This window comes from Maniola jurtina, chromosome Z, assembly GCF_905333055.1.
Source record: "Maniola jurtina chromosome Z, ilManJurt1.1, whole genome shotgun sequence".
Classification (NCBI taxonomy): domain Eukaryota; kingdom Metazoa; phylum Arthropoda; class Insecta; order Lepidoptera; family Nymphalidae; genus Maniola; species Maniola jurtina.
Window position 1 is genome coordinate 15,060,737 of NC_060058.1, and position 10,784 is coordinate 15,071,520.

The 10,784-nt window shown below is 36.3% G+C and overlaps 1 protein-coding gene across 1 annotated transcript in view; it reads right to left on the bottom strand.

Annotated features, from left to right (window-relative positions):
• LOC123880260 (facilitated trehalose transporter Tret1) overlaps window positions 1-7,045 on the bottom strand; it is a 48,074-nt gene extending 41,029 nt beyond the window's left edge. The window contains exon 1 of the mRNA XM_045928290.1: window positions 6,801-7,045. The gene's annotated coding sequence lies outside the window, so the exon portion shown is untranslated. The remainder of the gene's footprint in view (window positions 1-6,800) is intronic.
• Window positions 7,046-10,784: the final 3,739 nt, after the last annotated feature.

Consider the following 10,784-nt stretch of genomic DNA (forward strand, 5'->3'; position numbering starts at 1 on the left):
ATAAACAAGTGTAAATTAAAAATTTATAACACCCCCGACGATCCAAAGTATTTGAGTTTCCCAAAACATTATTTTCAAATAAATAATTATGTATTTAGGCAACGTCCATCTTGACAGCTTGACATTTGTCAATTGACATAATATTAAGAACCTAACGGTTATCTAACCTTCTTTTCAACAAGAAAACTAGAAAAGAGCTGATAACTCTTAAACGGCTGAACCAATTTTTTTGGATTAAGTATAGCTAAGAACACTCTCGATCAAGCCACCTTTCAAACAAAAAAAAACTAAATTAAAATCGGTTCATTCGTTTAGGCGCTACGATGCCACAGACAGATACACAGATACACAGATACACAGACACACAGATACACACGTCAAACTTATAACACCCCTCTTTTTGGGTCGGGGGTTAAAAGTATATTAAAATTATAATAATATAATAACAAATTGATGGTTTTCGGATGAAAACCGTCAATTTGTGGTTACATCATAGAAAAAAAAATTAAAATGTGTTTCAATTTTCAAAATAAGGTAACTATGCCAAGTGGGGCTTAAATACGAAAGAGTTTTATCTGTATATTCTAAAACAGATTTTTAATTATTTTTGTTAACCCCCGACCCAAAAAAAATGGGTGTTATAAGTTTGACGTGTGTATCTGTATTCCTATTATATCCTGTATTGTAGCTCCTGACCTAAACGAATGAACCGATTTTAATTTAGTTTTTTTGTTTGAAAGGTGGCCTGATTGAGAGTGTTCTTAGCTATAATCGAAGAAAATTCAGCCGTTTGAAAGTTGTCAGCTCTTTTCTAGTTTTTTTATAGAGGTTTTTGTGTCGGGGGTTTTTAAAATTTTGAGTTATATTATGCATAATAGTTTTTGATTTATCGTGCAAAAAATCCCCGAGTAGGTACGGGACCCTCAATGCGCTAGCCTAACTCGCACTTGGCCGGTTTTTTATATGTTCCAAAGAATGAAACGCTTTGCTATAATATATATCTAAATGCTAGCAGTACCAGTTTATTGTATTCCCTAGATTCCTCAATTACCTACTTGTTTAACCGTATGTAGTATCTAGGTACATTGCACCCGTGCGAAGCCGAGGCGGTTCTTAGTCTAGCCATCCGCTATATTAAAACTACAAGACATATTTTGTTCCGTTTTATCGAGTATGTAAGTAAAGTAAGTATTCAGATATATGACGCTATTTGCTAAAACTGGGTCAGGGAGGACCGGATTTGATAATATTGAATGGCGAGTTTTAAAATTCTTTCCTCTTCACGAAATATTAAGTTACCTATCTACATACATAATCTTATAAGACTTTTCAACCGAATTCCAAAAAGGAGGTGGTTGAAAAGGTTTTTTTGCGGTTTCTGGACCGATTTACAATTTTTTTTCTTCTAAATCAACAGAAGTTTCTGTGGTGGTCCCATAAAAAATTCTGGATCCAACTCCTTAATCCTGATCACAGAGCAAATGTGATCCTGATGCTGCAGGGTTACTGCCCGCCTAAGTTATCAACACAGGAAGTGTTCCTTGGAAACTAATACTGGAGGCACCGACCAATAAGCACCGACTAACTACCTATTACACACACACGCACACACACACACACACACACACACACACACACACACACAGTTTTAATTTTTGTACATCTCTTTGTTTTTATTGTTATTCTTTATATTATTGTATACTCTGTTAAAATACTTGTCAATTAATTTTAAGTAGGTAATCCCATGTGGCCTTAAGTTTAACTTAGATTTTTTATAATAATTATGTTGTATAACGCTGTTGATTACAATTGAATAATAAAAATAAAAATAAAATAAATTACACTGAAAAGCTTAAAAAAAAGCTTGACGACTACGATCGCCTTAATTAACGCTAAAAGTTTATAGTAAAATTGTTTTTTTGTGGTTTGGTATGTTGTAGTACATTTATATAAACGAATGAACAGAATTTTCTCCTCTTTCATTTGACATTCCAATCGATACAATAGCAAAAAAAAATTTTTTTGGAGACCGCGACTTTTTTGATGTAACAACATCCGTTAAGTCAATTTTTTCATGTAAAATATAGCTTATGTCACCCGGACCTTCACAACGTATAAATTGACACCTCATTCATCAAAACCAGCCCAGTAGTTTAGGCGCTACGGTGGAACACACAGAATCTGGACGCAAACATACATAAATACATAGACTGCTAAAATCATAACCTTCGTTTTGGCTTTGCCGTAGTCGGGTAAAAATATCAGATCATTAAAGGAAATGAAGACGTCTCAGACGCATGCACGAGTGCACTTTAATTGTCTCAACCTGGAAGTGCTTTATATAAAGATTAAACCGACAACCGCTCAAGGACAGTTACAGTTCGTGCGATACCGGATTTACAACACTACTTACAATTAAATAAAACCGGTCAAGTGCGAGTTGGACTCACACAAGAAGGGTTCCGTCACTTCCGGAACCGTACCATCGTACAAGATATATAACACTATGTCTTTTTTATTTTATTTTATTTGCATAATGCTGTAAGGAATTGCATTCCTAAATCCTGGTGATCCCTTGGGATTTTTAAAGGATCATCCGTTTCACCGGGGACAGGCTATTTCGGAGAGACTAGTTTTTGCCTGGGAAATCAAACATTCTCACAGGATTTTTAAAAACCTAAATCCACGCGGACGAAGCTGCGGGCATCAGCTAGTATATAATAATATATTCAGTAATAAATTAAATTATTGTTTACTTTTTAGTGTTTGTGGTTATTGAATTTGGTTCTTTCTTTTTTTAGGGTTCCGTACCTCAAAAGCAAAAACGGAACCCTTACAGGATCACTTTGATGTCTGTCTGTCTGTCTGTCCATCCGTCCGTCCGTTCGTCGTGTCTTTAACAGTGCTCTCTCCGTCACTTACTCCATACAATCGTAGTTCCAATTTCATTTGAATATTAAGCAACCAAAGCACAACCAAAGTCCATGAAATTTTGCAGACATATTCTTGAAAATAATAACTGTGCCTGTGGTGTTTTAGATTTTTCTAAAAATATGTAGTTTTAAAATTATAGGGGCTCAAAGATTAGTATGTAAATTTTTAAGACCGCGTAACTTTGAAACCGAATATTTTAACAGAAATCTGGAAAACCACAAGCATAGATATTAGTTTCTAGAATATGTCTGCAAAATTTCATGGAATTTGGTTGCTTAATATTCAAATTAAATTGGAACTGTGTTTGTATGGAGCGAGTGACGGACAGACCCCTCGTTCCCGTTGACCTAAAATTATCTTTGGCAAGTAGATAGGTCTTATAACTCAAGTACAGCAATAAATCTGAAAACCGCGAATTTGTGGTTACATAATTAAAAAAAAATTAAAATGTTTTTAAATCAAAGTAAGATAACTATACCAAATGGGGTATCATGTGAAAAGGCTTTACCTGTACATTCTAAAACAGATTTTTATTTATTTTTATGCATAATAGTTTTTGATTTATCGTGCAAAATGTCGAAAAAAATACCCGAGTACGGAACCCTCGGTGCTTGAGTCTGAGTCTGTCCGACTCGCACTTGGCCGGGTTTTTTTATATGATTTGAAAAGAGCAACTGCTAAGTTTCTTGCTTGTTCTTCTCAGTAGAAGCTACTTTCTGAACCGGTGGTACAGTCACACATGTAGCATAAAAGACAGTAGCTGTTGTCTATACTAATAAATAAAATTGGAGTGTCTGTCTGTAATTTCGAAATAACTACCACATATTAAGCTCATATGGTTATTTGAAATATACCAACACTGAATCACACGTTTTTAAAATTTTTGTCTGTCTGTCTGTCTGTTTGAAAAGGCTAATCTTTGGAACGGCTGAACCGATTTTGACGGGATTTTCACAGACAAGTAGAGGATTGACCAGAGTGTAACATAGGCTACTTTTTCAACCGACTTTCAAAAAGGGAGTTGTGTTTTTCTACCTATACACACCGAAATCTCCGAGATTTCTGAACCGATTTGCGTCATTTCTTTTTTAATCGATAGAGGAACTTTGCGACATTGTTTCATAAAAAATTTGGAGTCCAACTCCTCAATCCTGATGCTGCAGGGGATCTGACCAATCCACGCGGGCGAAGCTGCGGGCATCAGCTAGTTCTACATAAAATACCTAGATGAATTACGCTGTGTTTATTTTGGAAGTTTTATTATTGAGAAAAATCGCTTGCAAAATACTATTTTAATAGTAAGCAGTATCGATCTACTTAAGTGGACAAAGCGACAAAGTATGGCAATGCTTAACACATAGGTATTAAATTGTTTAGTTTTATAGTCTTCTTCGCAAATGCAATCAAAGAAAAACAATTACCTAAATAGACCGAAAAATATTCGAGCGGCCTGTGGGTCAGATATACAAAGAAAGTATTGAATACACTGAGAGTGCAGTATAATAATGCATTCAGAATGCTGTTGGGGCTGCCGAGGGACTGTAGTGCAAGTGGGATGTTCACAGAGACCAGGATTGATGGCTTTCATGCCATCATCCGTAAAAAGATGGTCTCTCTCCTACAGCGCCTGATGCAATAAGGGATAGGATGGGCTGCCCAATAACTAAACATTGGGTAGCTGTGGCCACCGGGCGACTAGAGATGCCACGGCCGGCTACTTTATTTACTTTGTACTAAACTTACTAACATAAATATAAGGAACTAGATGATACCCGCGACTTCGTTCGCTTGGATGTAGGTTTTTTAAAATTCCCGTGGAAACTCTTTAATTTTCCGGGATAAAAAGTAGCCTATGTGCTAATACAGGGTATAATCTATCTCCAGAGCCTAATCCGTCCAGTAGTTTTTGCGTGAAAGAGTAACAAACATACACACACACACACACACACACACACACACACACACACACACACATACAAACTTTCTCCTTTATAATATTTATACGGAATTATTTCTACTAACACACTAACTTTGTATAATGGACCTATTTGTATAAACATAATATGTGGGGCTGAAATAAAATTTTATTTATTTATTTATTTAAAGAAACCGAAAGTAAATGTATTGTATATGTATTATTATTCATTTTTAAAATTAAGTAGGTACAAATTCGCAATTGTTCTTTTTGTTTAGTATAATTTTTAATTAGTCAAAAAGATCAATAAAACAAAAATGTCTATCGCATACAAATATCATTTTATAATACTATGTGTATTAAATGACCTCTAATACAGTCTATAATCCGTATTATGGTCATTTAATAGCATGTGACCTCCTCTACAGTCCTTTACATCGTGAAGTTTTACCAGTTTCTAACCTTGTGCAGACAGGTTGATACTAAAATAAAAAGTACAAACCCATTTGCCTCAAATACATGTGAATAAGTAATACAAAATAGGAACAAAACTAATCGAGTGGCCTAATTTAAAATGAGACTTGAGCACAAGCCTGGGTAAGATCCGTATTTCATGGTTCCGTACCCGGATTGATGCCAATGGGACCCGATTATTATTAACAGGGCTCTCTCCGTCACTCGCTTCATACAATCGTAGTTCCAATTTCATTTGAATATTAAGCAACCAAAGTCCATGAAATTTTGCAGACATATTCTAGAAACTAATATCTGCGTCTGTGGTGTTTTACATTTTTCTAAAAATATGTAGTTTTAAAATTACAGGGGCTCAAAGATTTGTATGTAAATTTTTAAGACCGCGTAACTTTAAAATTGAATATTTTAACAGAAATCTGGAAAACCACAAACATAGATATTAGTTTCTACAATATCTCTGCAAAAATTTCATGGTTTGTGGACTTTGATTGCTTAATATTCAAATGAAATTGGAACTTCGTTTGTATGAAGCGAGCGACGGAGAGACCCCTCTTAAGCCTCCACTGTCCGTCCATCCATCCGTCCGTCTGTCTGTCAGTGGGCTATCTCGTGAACCGAATACATAAGTAGTATTTCTTTATATTGCCACTATAACAACAAATACTAAAAATTTCAAAATTGCCGCCATGAAAATTAAAAAAAAAAGTGTTGCTTCCTTTTTGATGGTACGGATTCCTTCCTATGCACATTTCGCACTTGACCGATTTTAATTAACCGACTTCCAAAAAAGGAGGAGGTTCTCAATTCGTCGGAATCTTTTATTTTTATTTTTATGTATGTTCCCCTATTACTCAAAAGACCCCTGGACCTTTGAAAGGGTATACTGTGGTCCCATATAAATTTGTTGAAGATCTGATGAATATCTTCGGAGATGGAGAACAGAACTCCTCAATGGATAAGAGCAAATTGCTCGCGATCAGTGTAATAGCTTAGTAAACAGTTGGGTTTTAACTGGGCATAGCATATTATAGTACAGTGGTGCCACTAAAAATTGTAAAATAAAAAATTTTCAAAAAGAAAAATAAAACCGACTTCAAAAACCACAAACACTAAAAAGTAGAAAATAACTTTTGTTTAGCTACACGTGTAATGTACCTAGGTATGAAGTCGGGCGAGCTTCACTCTTGGATTTCTAATTTTGCTCGACTTCATACCGTTTTAGTGTTTGTGGTTTTTGAAGTCGGTTTTATTTTTCTTTTTGAAAATTTTAGAACACACAGTCATACGCCTCGCAATAAATGTTTTTTGGCAAATCCCTTGGACACAAATATCTTTCAAAAATACTATTTTTTAGTTCTGTCACTATTGTATACGTACAATATTTATAGTGGCGTGCGAAATATTAAGGTTGGTGCCTACACAGTTGTTTCCAATGTTGACGTTCGCATGCAATTGAATATTATTTACAAGTACTTACGATTGTACACTAGGAGTTAGGAACCATGAAGGTTTGTTAGCAATTACGTCCGGTGTCCGCGGCAATCTCGTAGATTAAACAAATCGCTTTAAATATAACATCACAGCAAGAACGCAACCGACGACTTGTCGCATCGGAACCAATGCTCTTTTAACAATTCAATTCACACTACCGATGCTTTAAAGGACTTTCCATGCTGAGGAGTGACTTCACATTCACTTAGCAGTGACGTTATTTGAAAAAGATAAGTACCTATTGTGCGCGAATTTATTTTATACTTATCTTACGGCTATCTTACCACAAGCGTTTACCTGCAGTATCATCCGCCGAGCTCAAGGTCTCTAAAATCTCCCTCGAGTTTTTCCTTTTCCCTAAATAAACCGGTCAAGTACGAGTCGGGCCTCGCTCTGTTAGGGTTCCGTACATAATTATGAACACCATAATATTATGGGTGTATTATATATTTCTTTTCCGAGCTAGAACATCGTAACAAATCTGAAAAAAAAACCTAAAAAATGTTCTTTTGGTTTGGTTACAGCTTACAAACTACATATTTTTTTAATCGTTGTTTTCAATAGGAAATTTTGATATTTCTTCAGCCAATTTTCTCCTACATGAATAAATTTAGTTGCCTGATGTTTTTTTATTTTGCTGCTTGACTTCATTCAAGAAGATTAGTGCAAGTATTCAATATTTCAGTTTTCGATTTTGGTTTCAAGCCGGTTTTTATTTAAATAAGGGCCTAATTAAATGATCAAGTGCAAAGGGTTTCATAGTTCGTACACAATGTGGTACAAGATTATGAGTAATTATAGCTCTGTACTTTTAATTTTTTTAATTTACATACATTATATAATATGTCGTTATTTTTATATCAACGCCATCTAGTTTTATGTCTTAGAACTATGTTGGAAACAATACTATTAGCGCCATCTAGCAATATATCCTAGAACTGCGTTGTGAATGCTTTAGGTATTTTTTTTCTTCCTGTACGCTTCAGGTATATCTTGATAGATATATATATTATATAAACCAGTGTTACGAGGTAGTTCATAGTAAACCGTGTAGGTGGCGCTATCACGAATATTGAAAGCAAATTGCGTTTTTATTAATTTTATTTAAACTACCTATTTGTTATAATAATAATAATAAACATTTATTTTCAGATACTTTGCCAGGGTGCTCAATCTTAGTACAGAATGTAGGGAAATGTATTCCATACTATACTGCAAAATTACAAAGTACGCACAATTCTGCGTTGTTACTAAAAAGTAAGAATATTTTTAATTTAGCAGTATTGTAATCAAGTTGTGCAACCTTCCATGTGCAGAGGTCAGTAGTGCTGCGTAGGTTTTCAAAAATCTTCAATAGATGGCGGTATGTGTCACATCGTAGATGTACCAGCTCATGAAAAAAATACTAAAGTGGTAGCTTTTATAAAAAGCTTAATTTCATTTTTAATTTTTCATAAAAGTAATTTTTAATTTTTTTTTAAAGAAATTATTTTCTTTTAAAAAGAATAGATAAAATACTAACTATCACGTTGTTTTCTTCACCAAGTTGATATTGTGGATCACAAAAACCTCAGTATAAATAGCAAAATAGAAGAAAAGAAGAAGAAGTAAAATATTAATATATTTTGTACGGCTATTTCCAGAATTCAATATTATTATATTCAATATTTTTTACTCTGAACCAATTTTTTATTAGTAATATTTCTGTTAAACCATACTGGCAGCACTGGCTATTGTCAAAAACCGAAAACGACAAAAATCTTTTGTTCAATTTTGTTTTTATTAAGTAGGTATAGAAAATATAAAGCATCCTAAAAATAACTTTATTTTATTTAGAGCTGATTTTTTTCAATGGTCAAATAAAATGGACGCATAAACTGTCAAAACATCAAAATTCCTCCGTTAATTGGGCATTGAAAAATCGGCCCAGAACCATAGTGATTAAATACTCTTTGCCCAGAACTTAAGGGGCTTGGGTGAAGGATTATAAAGGGGCATGAGACGGGCCTGCCCGCGAAATTTAAATTTAATTTGGTTTTTCACAATTTGTAAACTAATGCGACAACATGGGCTTATGGTAGTTTAATTGCGACAATGGCAGTATCATCTTTACAGGTTTATATAAAAATCTTTATTTGAAAGGGTCCAGTTTAAAAATTAATTCTAGTACTATTTTCACAAATTAGTCGATACTAGAACTAATTTCTTAAACTGGACCCTTTCAAGTAAAGATTTTTATACTTAACTATCCAAATCCTAAACTATAGAAAAAGTACATAGTATAGTATATGTATATGTTACGGGCAACGTGATTAATTGGTCATTATTAATAAGGACCGGCCATTATTAATAATGCCCAAGAGCGATGGGCAAAGTGATTAATTTATCACTTTGACCGGCCATTATTAATAATGCCCGACGGCCCGTGGTCCATGTAATAAATCAGTGTTCGACATAGCTTGAATTTATCACTTGGACCGGGTTGTATGAATAATTCCCTACTTGTAGCCGGGCAATGTGATAAATTGGACCGCGGCCGTTGGCAGGGGCGCGTACGTGCGGGGGGAGGGCCTTAGGTTAGGTTAGGTTAGGTTAGCTCCTCTTCCATTGGCAGAGGAGGCTCGAGTCACCCACTGCTGGTCATAAGATTATCGAAGCTATCCATCCCATCCTCGAGGATTGGACGAAGAGGAAGCATGGAGCACTCACGTTCCACCTTGTACAGGTTCTTACGGGGCACGGGTGCTTTGGAAGATACCTGTGCAGGGTGGCGCGAAGAGAGCCCACAGAGGAAAGCCACCAGTGCGGTAGTGTCTCAGACACGGCACAACATACGCTGGCAGAGTGCCAGGCGTGGACGAAGCCTCGCCAGTCACTGGTGGATATTATGGGGCAGGAGCTCACATTTCCCGCCGTGATTAAATCCATGGTGGACAGTGACAGAGCCTGGCAAGCGATGGTCTCCTTCAGCGAGGAAGTAATGACGCAGAAGGAGGCAGCGGAGCGGCTGAGAGAGGAAGCCGAAAGCTCTCATCCCATGCGCTGCAAGAGAATCGGGCGCAGGCGAGCTGCACACGACCGTCACTTGCCCCCTTGAGTAGGGCCTCCGGGTAATAGACACGGGGAGTCTGTTACCCGCGGGAGAGTAGGTCCTCGAGTTGGAAGGCAAGCCCTTGTTTCCAGCGAGCCTTAAACGGTGTTGGGGCCCCTTTTAGTCCCAGAGCTGTGCCTGCCTTGGCGGGCACCGTTAGCCGGGTCGCAGTTCAAAACGCTCGTGTCCCTGTGCCCAGCAACAACGATTGAGACGGTAAGCCGTGGGGTTTTAGTCGTTAATAGTCCGACATAACCACCTCGCCTCGCCGAGCACGGTGGTATCCATGAGGATTTTCCCACGTATAAAAAAAAAGCTTAGGTTAGGTTAGGTTCTTTCATTTAATTAACAAAAACACTACAGTTCACCTATTTTATTACTTTGCCCAAGACAGGGTGGGCATTATTCATAATGGCCGGAAAAAGTGATTAATTATGCTGTTTTAATCACATTGCCCAATTGAGTCGGGCATTATTAATACAGACCGGCCCTTATTAATAGTGCCCGGACTTATCAAATTGCCCGTAACATATATATACGTAGGTACTACAGCTATAATACCTATATATATATGTATTACGTAGGTATAGGTTAAACTACCTTAGTTCAAACTTTAAACTATGGAGGCGCTAGTGATGCATTTCGAATTTTAGGGTCGAAGCTCTATTTCCTATATTTACAAAGTACTCAGTGGATACTTGCCTTATATGCCTTGAAGATTATGCTGAGCGTAAGCTAACTATAAATTACGAATCAAAGTTTAAACTTAGCATACGCTCAGCCAAGTTTTTCTTCAGCACTGTACTAAGTCAAAGTACGCTTTATGGATCTCACCAGTCAGGGTCTGAGTGGTTGAAGGCAAAAATGAAAGAAATTTCA